This window comes from Mugil cephalus, chromosome 8 (genome assembly GCF_022458985.1).
Source record: "Mugil cephalus isolate CIBA_MC_2020 chromosome 8, CIBA_Mcephalus_1.1, whole genome shotgun sequence".
Classification (NCBI taxonomy): domain Eukaryota; kingdom Metazoa; phylum Chordata; class Actinopteri; order Mugiliformes; family Mugilidae; genus Mugil; species Mugil cephalus.
The window spans coordinates 26,208,953-26,223,719 of record NC_061777.1 but is presented as its reverse complement, the minus strand read 5'-3'; the positions used below and the strand labels follow the sequence as shown (position 1 = coordinate 26,223,719).

General features: G+C 39.7%; 1 protein-coding gene across 3 annotated transcripts in view; it reads right to left on the bottom strand.

Moving 5' to 3' along the window:
* LOC125012590 (spermatid perinuclear RNA-binding protein-like) overlaps positions 1-14,302 on the bottom strand; it is a 61,167-nt gene extending 46,865 nt beyond the window's left edge. For all 3 annotated transcript variants that reach the window (XR_007113306.1, XM_047592602.1, XM_047592601.1), the window contains exon 1: positions 14,031-14,302. The gene's annotated coding sequence lies outside the window, so the exon portion shown is untranslated. The remainder of the gene's footprint in view (positions 1-14,030) is intronic.
* Between the last annotated feature and the right edge of the window lie 465 nt (positions 14,303-14,767).

The following is a 14,767-nucleotide window of genomic DNA, read 5'->3' as shown; positions in this document are numbered from 1 at the left end:
GGCACTAATGGGCTTAGAGCAGACAAAGCGGCACAAGCAGTGAGGGTGACGGAGCAAACACCTGCTGTCACTATTTAAAACGAGCCCAATCAACACCACAGGCTGAGTTGTACTTTTTATACAACATGTACAGAAATAGGGATTCAATATAGATTCATGAAAAACATGTTTTAAATACATGTCATTTCCTGGATCCTCATTAGAAAGCTAGCCCAGTGACAAAAGCAGTTGACGTGTGATGGACATTCAAAACATGACAGAAACTTCAACCCTGAGAGCTGTGTCTCTTGAAGGCTGGATTGAAAATGAATGATGACAGAGCTGGAGCCTCTGTGGAGCTTCAACTGCAAAACGACTTGACTGCATCATTCTGTAACCTCAGGTTGTCTGCATAAAATGTGCAAACTATGAATGTGTCACATAAATGTAGCTGAGCATGAAGTACAATGTTTTAACTTGTACTACAACAGAAAAAGCACTGAGGTCAGGACAACACCTCAAATGTGTTATTATATGTTATTAACAACCTAGAGCATGTTTTTTCCTGCTGAGCAGGTTTCAGTCTTCAATGCAGTTTTTCTCTTTAGTTGTTTAAATCTGCAATATAGAATTAATGCTGCATTACATATTAACTCTCTGCAGTGAAACCAGACATTGGGTAGAATTTATGGTTTCTTATTTGTATTAATGGACGTTAATGTTGAACAAAGATCCTGAAAAAGAGATGCTGTTCAGAAAGAAACAGAAAGTGTATAAATTAGGGCTGCAAGAAAAGCAATCTATTGGATCTAGTGAATCTATTAATCCAGCGATTCTTTTTTAAATTACATGTGTAGAGTTTTGTTAACTGCTAAAACATAACAGAACTCTTCACTCAAATATAATGATGTGACATAATGACATGTGCTGACTGCAAATGGAAATGCATCTGCATTATCCAGTAGAGGGTAACTATTCCTTTTCACATTAACCTAACATGCACGTCTGTGTGAGGGGAAACAAAGCAGACACAGGGAAAACCTCACGTTAGAACACAGAACCTTCATGCTAAAGTTGCCAACACCTACTTAGAACAAAATACTAGCGTGTAACTCCTTTGTCGTCTTCATTTGGGATTTTAAATGTTTTGGGTTTCTGGGCATGTTATTGTAAGTATTAACAACGAGAGATGTCTTTCATATATCTGGGTCTTTGTTTAATGATTTTATTCAAGTGCTTTTTTAGTAAACGTCCTCAACGACATGGATGAGTCATTGCTGCCCTAGTGGAAAACAAAAGAAGTTTTCAGTTCAAACACGGCCGTATGATAGTGGAGACTACAGATTAGTTATTGCAGACGGATGAATGAGCCAACTACCTGGTTCTCACCTGCAGTCAGAGCCTTGTGTAGGAAGGTGAGGTGGAGGTGGAATCTAGGTGGCCATTGTATGTCAGCCGAATTTATCCAGCTGAGTGATGCTCACACAGAGCTGTGGAAACAGCTGCTTTGTTATGAAACAGCAGCTTCACTGATTTTATTTTTTTTTCTCCGGAGGATTAAGCATTAGGCCTTCGTTAATGCATTAATGGATCAGTGGAGTGGTGAGGGCCTGAAAACATCCAAGTAAGCACAACACTCTCATCCCTGTGTGGACCTACAAGCAGCATCAGCGGTGAGGGAGGGAGTGGAGCATCTGCGACGTTTAGATGTTGTTGCTGTGAATCATGTGTCACACAAGAGCTTTGTGAAATCCCAAAATAGATTATCAAAGGGAAAAATTGTATTTTTGTACAGTGATGAACTTTTTAGAAGGCATCAACAGTCTCTAACAGGAAGCTAAACAAGAAAAAAGGTCTGATTCAACAGAAAAAGACAGATCTTACCTCTTAATAGAGACAAATAGTGACAGGAAAATCAAAAGTGTTAAAGTTAAAATTTATATAAAAGGGCATATATGAAATACCTGCATCTGCAGAGGTTGAACTCAGACTTCAGTCCTCTTGTCTGTTCTCTCAAACTATAAGATTTGAACATAACAGCTCAACACACACTAGAGGATTTTATTAAATTATTTTGCTGATTGTCAGATCAGGGAGCAGTGAATGCACCAAGCACATGTAAACTGTAGTTCAGTAATTTACAATAAATCTGTTGATTCAGAAGACAAAGAGTCCGCTGAAGAAGAAGGACTCACTGAGGAAAAACTACACTGAAAAAGTAGCATAGAACTCAAACAAGAAGAACAACTTGCTGGAGAAGAAGCAGAGAAGAAAGAGGTTTCAAACTAGAAGAATCAGATGCTCTGTGGTCTTGTAGAAAGTACTGACGTAACCATCCGCATTTTAATTCCTATATATAACTACAAACGTTTGATATTACTGATCAGACTTCAGTACAGAATGAGGTCCTGAACAAATTTCTCCCCTGATTACCCTCGGCTCTTCACACGAGATGGGTGGGACAAGTCCAGGGCTTAGTGTCTTGCATTTTCAGCAGTTTCACTCTCCTACTTCATTCCACATTCAGAAACTGAGTTCATTAACTCAACAGTTTCCATGCTGAGCTTTTCTGTCACGGTTTTCGTCTGAGCAGCTGTGGGCATACAAACCCGTGACCTTCAGGTGCTTTTTTACCAGCCAACTGACCCAAGCTTTCCTAACAAGAGCCAACACTTCTCCCAAACAACAAAAGACAGTATGGTCTGTGAGTCTGAATGTCAGGGTATTGTCCTAAACGAGACTGCATCTAAAAGTGTGTCTGTATGAATGACGGCTCAAAGATGTAATTCTGCCTGGACATTGTGAGAAAGTACAAAAGAGCCCATAGAGCAGCTGCTTCCTCTAAACCTGCTTTATAATTCTCGTCCACAGCAGGAAGCTTGCCTTGCATTTTTACTGCTCACTGCACTGTCCTCTTCATTATCCTCATACTGTTTATAAAGCACTTTGAGCTGTGCACTGGAAGTTTTCTATCCAGCTGATTGAAGTTTACATTTGTTGCGAGCTGTGATATATAGTATATAAGATAATATAACCCTTTAATGTATTCCACAGTAAAACAGTAGAACAGTCTAAAAGAAGACAATGAATTAATTAGACATTGTGTAAGTTCAATAATTAATAATAATAATGATAAAAAAAACACTTGAAAGTCATGCATACTAACGTTGCAAATAAGCCAAGGTAGTGCTACTTTTCTGCATTAATGTGGATTGTAAAGGTAATATTTGTTGTTTTTTTTATTTGTCTGTTGGTTGAGCAAAACGAGATATCTGAAGACGCTGCCTTGTTACTGGTAAAGTAGATTAATTGCACACTTTTACCTGTCTTCCAAGTTGTTTGTTATTACAATATGCCTCCAACAGTGGCAGTAGCTGCAGATCACCTCCTGGATGCAATTTCAGCTTCTCGCGCTGCCCACCAACAATCAGTATCAGACTTACACATCAGGAGAGGCGCCCGCAGTGTGTACAAGCAGCAGGTGGTATATGTGCAAGTGTGTGTTCGCCTCTCGGCCATGTAATGCAAAAATCATGTGGCCGTGCACGGCTGACCGCTTAGAGGAGAATACACCTGAGCAGAGACTTACAGAATTTCATTTCAGACCTCTTATAACACTTCTACATCTCTATGCTGCTGCAACGTTCTGTATTTGGGGAAATAGCAGCCCACAGTGCTCTCTGATTACAGGCTATTCCTTAGAGTAACAACCTGACATTTATAGAATAGCAGGGTGTCAGATGAGGAGTAGGTATGCACATAAGGCAGGTAGATGAAAGCAACTACAGTATGTGAATGAACGATTAAACCATGGACTGTGTATAAAGAGAGACAACACATCAACACTTCCCCACAATGTCCAAAGTGAAGTTCTTATAACATTATTCATAGACAGAGTTTGAGCAGGAAAGTCCCACAGCAGTCCAAAATTACTGAATATTGCCTTCACGTCCATTTGACACAAGACGCCTTTGTCCTGAGAAAAAAATACATCAATGGTTTGCAAACCTGAACCCAAACATCAGAATTGTGGAAACCGTCCACCAGTGTAGCACAGCTGCTATGCACAAGCATCTCAACAGATTGACTGACTTTCTGACCTCAAAATGTCAAGACAGCAGCATCAGTATCTGGACTGTTACAGTGGGTTCAGTCTGATTGTTGGTTGGTGGTCGCGTGTTATGTTGTGTTCCAGACGAGAACTCAATAAAGACTCTGTAGAACAGGTGGTAATAGCCATGCTAATAGCTATTCTGGCAGCCAGGGCAGCAAATAATCACTGAATGCATAAGAACGTCAATTCATGTCCATGTGTCACAATGTTTAGGGACCTAATTACAGCAGCTCCCACTGGCAAGAAAGACAAATAAAGCCCTATTCGGATGGGATTAGTTTTACCCAGGGACAGCATGTGATTCAGAATTTACGTCCTCTGTGTTTTGTGTGGCGCATTCACACAGGATAATTAAACTCTGTGATTTACTCTAATTAACATGTATGGTTGAGATGTGTCTGCTACTTTCTGCTTTTCTCCACTACATGTCAGAGGACATTTTATACTTCTACACTTTTTTGACAGCTTTAGTTAGTTTGCAACTTTGTATTGACTATAAGTTGTTGTTTTTTTCTAAAATAAGACATGATGTGATGAGACAATTGATCCCGTCAAAGAAAATACAAATGACATGTCAGTATTTAAATCAGCCCCATCTTTACCCATGAACTCATTAAATCTTGAAAACAATAGTCGCTGTTACAAGAAATAGGATAAGTTATTTAGAGTTTAATTTTTACTTTTAATTACGGATTTCGCAGATTGGAACCTTTGTATTGGAAGAAATATACTTTACAAATCAGACTGGTTGATATGCACGAGAGTGAGATCAGAAAAGTACTAGAGGTCCCCGGGTAATACAAATCCTCTGTTAATAGTACTTAGGACAAGTTCTGAACAATTTAAATATCAATTTCTGTACTTGAATGTTATTTTTGCCTTTATAATTAGACTTGTTGCAGTCTTTTTCTGCATCACACAAGTCTTCTCTCTCTCTGTCTCTTTTAACAGAGTGAAATTCCTTTCTCTGGGAGCCCTGCGTGATCCCTGAATAAAGTCCCAGAGTAAAAGGTTAATTATCATATGCAGCAGCATAGCACTGGCACCAGTCCAGGCAGCCTTCATGGAGGGAGCCCCATTCACTACATCCATTCACCTCATTTAGTCCACAGTCAGGGAGAGAGAGTTATCTCACTGCCAGACTTTTCACCTCACAGACCACCAGCAGACCTGCCACCACAACACCTGACTTCTGAGATAAAGCTGAACTGCTCTTTGAAATCCACTTCCACAGTTATAGGCAGACAGAGGGATGAACCGAAAAAATAAGCAGGATTTTTTCCAAATGATCTGCCCTTATCTTCTAAAGTATGGACAACTCCTTATGAATATTCACTTTAAAAAACGGAAAATTTTATCACATTTGTATGAGTCTGGCATCAAAATGTGTTACCAGTGAAGCAGCTATCCTGAATCTGACCTGGAATACAAATCAGACCGATTCATTAAATTGGGTGATGTGTATATCTGATGGGATTGTTTGTGTTCATGCTACATCTCAATTTTTTTGCTGGATTAACACAAAAACAGAAGCTCAAGCCAAAAGTGACTCTGACATTTACAGATAATGTTTGTTCCTCAGGGATTATATGTGGAAACACAAAAGTACAGAATACATACATTTTTTATGCCACCACTAAAGCCTTTTTGGATTGAATGCACTGGCATTCTGTGAACACAAAAGATGTACTTCCAGAGTGGGTAAATCCTCTTTGAGATCACTCATCTGAAAACGAATAAACGAGGACTGACTTTAAAGAGAAAACAATTATCTGTTTCTAAGTGATCTTAATATGAAATCGATTGGTTTTCATGTTTTGTTTTGTTTGTTTTTTTAAATACACTGCATTTCCTGCATCCTCTTCTTAGAAATCTCTATGCAGTTGAGCCAGACAAGATGAGTCCATGTATGATAGATTCAGAACACAATGAAGGTCCAACTCTGAGAGCGCTGTCAGACCTGCAAGCTGACTGGATTTAAAAATGATGAGGAAAGAGGAGAGCAGCACTAAAGCAAATACGTATGAAAGAGAAGAAACTAGAGGGAAAACATTATGGAAATATCACAACTCTCTAGAACTAATGATAACATCCATTTTAAAAAATGTTTTGAAACAATCAGTAACGTACCCAGCCGTAGTTGTGTTTGATGACATACTTTGCTTACATCCACAGATTCAGATTTGTCAAGCTGTGGAGCCTAGAAATCCTTTTGCCAGTTTTCAGATTAAGTTATTTTACTGTGGATTGCATGCACTATTAGCCAAGTGAAAGTAAGGACTCCCTGAAACAGAATGAATCTGAGAAAAGTTGTGCAGTGTTGGGAAGTTGAGCTTTTACGTTCTTGGCTGAGAACATTAAAAAAAAAAAAAATCTGGAATCCACTGAGCTCAGGTGAAGCGGCAGGAGACTCTCATCTTAAACAGCACAGAATGCAGCTCTGGACTCCACCTCATCTCACTCACAGCACATGTAACCCCAACACAAATAACCTGCCGCAGCACCGCGTCATCTGCACCGAGGGGGCAGCACTTCCCCGCGCTGGGGTGACCTCAGTGTCGACTTCCCATACATCAATAACAGTTCAGACTCTACAGAGTTCACGTGGATTTGAAGAATCGATTTGGTGTTCAGCAGCAGGTGATTCTGATGCTGTGACAGCAGATAAATCTTTGGAGCAGAACATCATGAGAGTCAAGGTTGTTACAGCACTCATCCCTGGAAAAACTCTGTTTGGGTTTTGTTGTTCATCTTTTTCACTCACAGTTTTTTATCATAAAAAAAACTCTTGTACCATATCTACCAGGACGTTATACCAGCTAATAAAAACGATTAAGTATGAAATGTCTGCACATAGAATAAAAGCATTGTATTAGTCCACTTTTAGATTACCGTAATAACACAGATATTTGATTTGGTGACAAACAGCAGCAGCCTGTGCAGTTCATTCAAAGAAATATCAAGCATAAGCTGTTAAAACTGCCATTCAAAGGACAGACACATTTCTGTAAGATTAAATAAAGTATCAGCGAATAAAACTAATTCATAATAAATAACTGACTTCCAATTCAACTTTGCCAGCTAGTTTTTATAGAGTTAAGCTAGTTTGCGCTACGTCTGCAGCACTAGATAGAGGATGTGAAGTCTCTCATTTAATGCTGAATATTTCAGTCGCTATGAAGCTGCTCACAGAGTGCTCTGCTTCTCTGTGGTTTTTTCTCAGTGAACCTCAAACAAGAATGGGCAGGTGGGGTCTCGAGGGCAGTGACGATGCCTAGTGCAAGGGTTTGATTTCAGGTGGGCCTGTTCCTCCCAAATGCCACAAGACCAACAGCGTGAGGAACAAGCCCTGCAGCAAAGACACACTGAACTGAAACTGAGGCCGGCTCTGGATGAGACTAAAACTCAAATTTAAAACAGCAGTAATGTAGTGAAAATGAAAGTATTCCTCTACAGTGAAGAGCATTTAAATTGCCTCATGTCTTCTTACCTGCAGATTCTTAGCAGGTGTTCCCAGCAGCTGAAAATCATTTTTTTCTGCTTCTTGTATTTTAATTCACTGCACCTTGAGGTCCCAACACACCCCACTGACATAAAAGAATACCAGCAAATGAAGCCAGTCTGTGACATGAACTCACACTTTCTGTATCTGCTTACATATGCTCTCACCTGTAAATTAACAGGCGGTAGTAGTTTGTATCCCTCTTTCAAAAGAGGAAAATGCAAGATGTTGTATTTGTTAGGACGCTAGGAGGAGGCATTATTAACAGCTAGGAGGATAGGAAGATAGGAGGAGCTACTATTAGCTGAGAGGATGGCAAGATAGAAGAAGCAATTTGCTCTGCTATTGCACTGCAATAGAGCAGAGCAAATCTGTTAAAATAACAAAAACATTAAGGTCAATGAGACAAAGACATAAAAAAAACATTTTATTTTGAATGTTGGTTTCGCTAAAATGCATGAGTAGAGTCTAAACTTCAGATGACATTTTTTAGGTGGAAATGTTTCGTTTGAAAAGTGAGCAGTCTCTCTTGTCATTAAAGAAAGTGGACGTGCTGCTTTGTCTATTCAGCAAAACTGTATTTGTATTTGAATGTCTCACTGGACTAAAATTAACTAACCACAGAGTCAGAGCGATGTCAGCACACAGCAGGTTATAGAATAAATAAGAGCTCTGAGTGTACAGACTAATGCGTCGGTCTTCCAAAAACTCACTTGTTGTCACTGCTGACTCAAAGTTTAACCAATCAATATTGTGATATTAATGTGAAAGAAGTCTGCAGAAGAACTCTCAGTCCTACAAGTATTTTAGCATCTGTCAATGTTCTGGTTTCCCAACAGACTCCAAAGAGTGATGGCCTCTGCAAAAGTGAAGCACTGTGATCTTGCATCTTCTGTAACTTCTGATAGCTTTGTGGTTTTGCGGGATGGGTACCGATACTCGGTTCCATAATGGCACCAGTGCTGATGCAAGCGGCACTAACCACAGTGAAAAGCAACGCAGATTTTGGTGCTTTGTTTCAGTGGCACTGAATTTTTAATTACTGTCCCCTTTGCTGTGCTGACGCTACAAGTGACGTCAGTTTTTCATCTGCATGGACTCCACTGAAGTATGTGCTGCAGACGCTCCGGTGCAAATCCGGGCCGCGGTAAGGCAAAACGGTCAAAAGTTTGGCTGTATTTCACCTCAAAACATGCCGACTGGGCAACCTGCAACAAGTGTTCAAAGGCGATATTGTGCAAGACAGGTAACACCTCAAATTTGATTAAACATCTGAACACGTATAGAATTTTATTTAGAAGCCGAGAAATGTACTGTCTTTGATAGCCTGCAAGACCCCTGTCACTGTTTTTTTATATGGTAATTGTGACGGTTTCTTGTGAATTTTATTTTATACTGGTTAATTTATTTCTTACTTGTATTTATAATATTTATTATTAATATTCTGTTCAATTATATTCTGTTGGCACCGGTATCGGACAGAACCTTAATGATACCCATTCCTAGGTTTTACTGCAGTCAACTTGCCTGTCACCGCAAAGTAGTGGATGCGGTTAGAGACTAGATCGTGAATGTGGAACGTTTAGCAGCGTTAGTGCCATAATTGCAAAGAGCAAACGTTGCATTCCAACTTACTGCATTACTGAGTTTATATTAGAGACAGCTTTTTATTAATTATCAATTCCTGTGTTTCACTCAAAGCTTAGATTTGTGCTCCAGTTTGCCCAAGGTGTTGGCCTGGCCTCCAAATTCACTACATCCTAAACTGATCAAGTATCTGTGGGATGATCCACGGAGACCTTCCTTACAACCCATAGGACCCAAAGGCCCCCACTAACAACAGTGTGTTTCCAGACACCACAGGACACCCTCAGAAGACCCATGTCCATTCTCTGATGAGTCATAACTGCTTTGGAGGCACAAGAGAGACCTATACAACATTAAGAAGGTGGTCATAATGTTATGCCTGATCAGTGTTGACCCAGACTGTGACTAACATACATAATATTGTTAAATTGAATACACTCCTTTACTTACCCCCAGATTCCAAAGTAAATCAAATGATATGATTCAGTTTTATATGAACATCTTTTTGAGTTGCAATAAAGAGGCTAAAAAATCATTCCAAGAATAAATCGAGACAATTGGCGTATTTAGGCAAACTTGAAATTTTTCACAAGGAGACTGGTAGCCCAATGCAAAAATGTTACCTTGTTCTATATCAGAATAAAAAGACGTGATGACAACCTTGTGTCAGTGTCCAGGGTTGAATTTAGTTTTATAGAAACCTATAGTAATGTTTGATTAAAACTGTTTTACTAAAATATTAATTTAGTACCAGCCTGAATGCTAGTATGAGATCTCAGATATGTTTGAAACAGCCTTATTAAATGATTTTATTTACCCACAGATTTGCAGAACATCAGAAACAATTCTTCTGTTTTTAGAAACTTACAACTGAAAAACAATGGCTGAGGAATGAAGTCCCTATGATGAATGTCCATGTGGGGTTTGGTAAATGAGTCGTAGTGCTGGTAGAGGATCCTGACTGACTGGTACCACAATTCAAACATCCAGAGTGCTGCCGGCGTTCTGTTTTCAGGGTAGAGACCTCTTCAGGGACTGTCATAAAAAATATCTGGTTCAGATTGGATTCCTCCTATTCCGTCATCATCAGGGCTCTAAAATAAGGCAGGCATTCTGAGGTATATAAAATAAGCTGACCTGAAATAAAAGATGAAGGCAGTAATGGCAGCAGGAAAATCTCAGGTTTCATATTTACCTCAACAGACCTGTTCAGTTACATTGACGGGGAGAGGCTTCGGGAGCAGAGTCTAGACTCAGTCCTGGCAGCAGACAGACTAGTCTTTTTTTTTGAGTAGTTGACTTATCAGTAATTTCTTGAAAGTTTTACTAAATAATATAATATGCTCTAATGCTAACCACTGCTAAAGGCTGCTTACAACCACTTTGAATGTAACATGGGTGGAAATCTACCTAGTTTAGTTTAATCAGCAGATATGTGTAGAAACAAACTGCTCAAAACCTGTACTGTAATGCTAGCCATTAGCATGATACTGTATATACATGAGGATATAGGTCTATATGTGTAGAAACAATCTGCTTTAGACTTGTGAATGGACTGGAATGCAGCACTGGCAGGCTAATGGGATTAGCATCTGTCTCTTCTTCTCCAAAACAACTGATGAGGACACAACACCGACTCTGAGTCTCAGCACACCAACCAACCATCAGACTAAATTCACTGTAATAGTGAAACAATAATTCAGTTGGGAGTAGTATCATTTTGTGCAAACACTTCCTTGTCTTCTTTGGGGATTTTGATTAGTTTTGATGAATTGGTCATGTTACTTCCCGCTGAAGGGTAAAGGTGTTGACGAACAACATATGTCAAATATCTAAATCTCTGTTTAATGAGTTTCCTCACTTTTTACAGTTTGATAAGGGCCTTTTAGGGGGTTTCGGGGATTGAAAAAGCCTCTTAAGACGGGTGATGATCGCCGTGATATTTGTAACGTGAAAGGCAAAGCAAAGCCATCGATCCAGAGGAAACACCTGTCTAACATTAGCAGCACGCCTCCAACATCATATCCTACAAATAAATACTTGACATTAGCAAATCATTTTCACTGGCTGTTTAGCATTCTAAAACCCTATATGAGGTTATTTGCCCGTATTCATTTGATATTTAGGACATAAGATTGTAACCCTGCAATGATAATCTGTTTTCAGCTAATTAATCCTTCCTTCCTATGGCGTCATAGCACACAGTGTCCGCAGAGTCTGCCTGGATTAGAGAGCATCTAACATCAAAGACGATGATATTCAAAATGTGTTTTCCAAGGTTTCCCATACTTCAAAAAAAGACAGAATACATGTTTTCCATGAAAACAAAATCACCCTGGATATTCACTTCATGGTGATGAATACACTTTCTGACAGGATGAATGTGCAAGGCAGGAAGTGATTCACAGCAGCACGCCACAGTGGGCATGTTGGCAAAAGACAGAGTGGGGCACAGCTTTACTCACAACAGCTTTACCCATTAAGCAGAACCAAAAATTGTTGTCATACTAATATTTGCTAGTTGCTCAGGAAACACAAAGCTCACTGATGCTGATTTCAGAAGAGATTTAAATATTGTAATGTAAATATATTACATTTCTCAAATGGTCAGATCTTTTGTAGTTATTAGTTTTAGGTCTAATAAAGTTGTTGCATTCAGTACATGTGCTGCTGAGTCTCGACTTTCTTTGTTTTAGGTCTACCATAAAACAAACAGCGCCAAAATCTCTTCTTCGTCTGTTTTAATGGTGGTTGGCTTCAACTTCAAAACTGAAACTGGAAAACAAAAACAAAAAACAAAAAAAAAAAAAAACAGAAGAAGAAGAAGAAACATCAAAACCACACAACTAAACATGTCTGCTGTGTGAAAGACCTTCACTTTGGAAAATAAAACCAATAAAACCAGTCCGACAGCAAGTTGTAAGCTGTGTAATGTGGATGGTGGATTTGGTGCTGTAGTAGGAGGAGACCGTCATTCGGTACAACAAACTTTATCCAACATCTACAAATTTTATTTAAAAAAAGTCACAAAATGTAATTTTTAAACAGGAGAACTGTTTCCTGGCTCGTCTCAGAGACAGACTGGACTCTTGCTGCACTGGCTTTGAATACTTTGGTCAGTTCTATATCAGTGACAATTTACTGTTAAGAAAACATTTATGTATTCCTTACACACAGCTCAGGACAACTCTAATTGAAATCAAAATGTCAGGGACAAAGATGATCCTCATTTACAAGAGCACCACTGCGTCCACGTCAACACTTTTAGCTGCAGTGCGTCCTGAGGCACCCGAACTCCAACATTAGGCTCCGGTTACTGTTTCTATTTACATTCCTCTGACTTGGAGCCCAACAGGCCACCAGATGAAACCTGAACCAATGACGTGGTTGGCGAGTGTTTATCGGGTTCAGGCGAATGGGCAAAATGCAAATAGAGAGCGGCACACAAAAATACCTTGACTCTTCTTCTGTTACAAAAGCAGGTGGAGGGATGAGGTCTTCGCTAAATGGAAAGAGCAGCAACATCAGACTTGAGACTGTTAAGTCATTATCAGCTGGTTTATAACAGTTGTAGTTGTGAACGGTGCATGGTTCTGGACCTCCAACTAACTGATCACATTTTCACCGAACAGCAAGGGAAAAACTGAAGGGAAAATCAGCAGCAACAGTCACTACGACTACTCAGAGCCAAATGAAGCCAACAGAAAACAGCTGATTAACATAGTGGAAATTCACACACCAAGCATTCAAACCCTAAATTAGTAAAAAAAAAAAAAGTCAACATCAGAAGCAAGAGACGAGATTCATTGGTACAGTGGTCTTGTATTTTAATACATTTCAAAAGAAGTGTTCCTGGCTTAGATTCTTCCTTAACAACCTGCAATTCCTTCTAGCATGTGCAGAGGTGCATTAAACTCAGATTATAAGTTAAACCCTAGAAGTTTACGTGCTTCCAGGGTTTACATATTCCAAAATATGTATCATCTCCCCAAATCATGACACACACACACGTAGAAACAGCTGTTTGTGGTTCTAAATAGCCAATGTTAGAACACTATAAATAATATATAATATAACATATAAGGTTTCAGTGAGTGGGAAAGGCACAAAACTCTGATAGAATCTCTTAAAATGTCGGGCGTGTGCAAATTATTAAAATGAAAGAGGTCATGGGGTGACTGGGTAGAAAACAATGAATTTTACTTCTCTATTCTTTCAGTAAAATCAATATTTGGTTATAGTTTCTTTTACAGTTCACAGACCAAACAATGTAATGTTGTCAAATGTAAGAATTTTCCACATTTCTTCTCTTTTTTTAACGTTTTCTGAAGGTTTACAGACCAAACAACAAGCGATGAGACTTATCAATTATAAAAATATACCCAGTTCTAGACGGCAAACCGTTGAAAGCCTGTGACAAGGGATGGGCTTTGATCTGTGTGGTTACTCTGTCAGCTGATTTTGCGAGGTTACATGGATAATCAACTGTTTACTTAATTCAATGAATGATAAATGATTTAAATGATACATAAAAATATTATTCTGGTTAAAGAGTACAAAAACAAATGTTCTTACTGCTTTCCACCATAGCTGACTTTTTGAGGGATTTTATTGATTATTAAAGTGGAACGGACCTGCTACCAGGTGCTGCCTTGCTATTGGTCAGAACAAAACAAGTGAAACTCAACGAGGCTGAACAGGTGAGTCGCCTGGACGACCTCCATCCTGTCCGGATACTTCAATGGACTCGCTTGACTCGAGAGAGCGGGGATGGAGCTGAGAGATGGTGAGCGGGACAGTAGCCCTCCATACTTCGCAAAAAAAAAAAAAAAAAAAAAGCGGACTTACCCCAACCGACTGTCCGCTGATCACAACCGGAGACCGGAGAAAAAGCTCAGCGCGTCCTCCCCAAACACTTTGCTGTTGTTTCTGCGTCCTGCACCGAAGATTAAATCCCGCTCTGTTGTCACTTTGTATCCGGACAACGTGGACTGGAAGCGGCAAAAACCACAACAACAACAACAGCAGGAGCAGCGACAGTGACAGCGACGATCCCCGGACACAGCCTGAGCTGAGCCTGTAAGCCTGGAGCCTGTAAGCCTGCTGCCTGTCAGCGCTCTGGGGCCGGGCGGGCAGGAGGTTGCGGCCGCGCGTGCGCACCACTACTGCTACGGCAAAGACAAAGATCGTCTAATAAAATGATGGTACGTTGCGTTGTAATTGAAGTTTGCTTACAGACAGAAACAAAAACAGGAAATTTAAAAAAGTGTCCAAAAAACAAAACAAAACAAGAAATGAGAAATAAAGTGTCCGTGTACTGTTTGGTATTTAGACACACACACACACACACATTTATATATAGACACACACACACACACACACACACACACACACACACACACACACACACACACACACACATATACATATAATTTAGTTTTTCATTTTAAGAAGCAAAAACTAAGTACAAACTAAGGGAACGGTGTGACAGCTGCAGCTCAGGAGGTAGAGCGTCGTCCAATAACCAAAAGGTTGGTGGTTTGCAATCTGTCCGTTGTGTCCTCGGGCAAGACACTTAACCCACC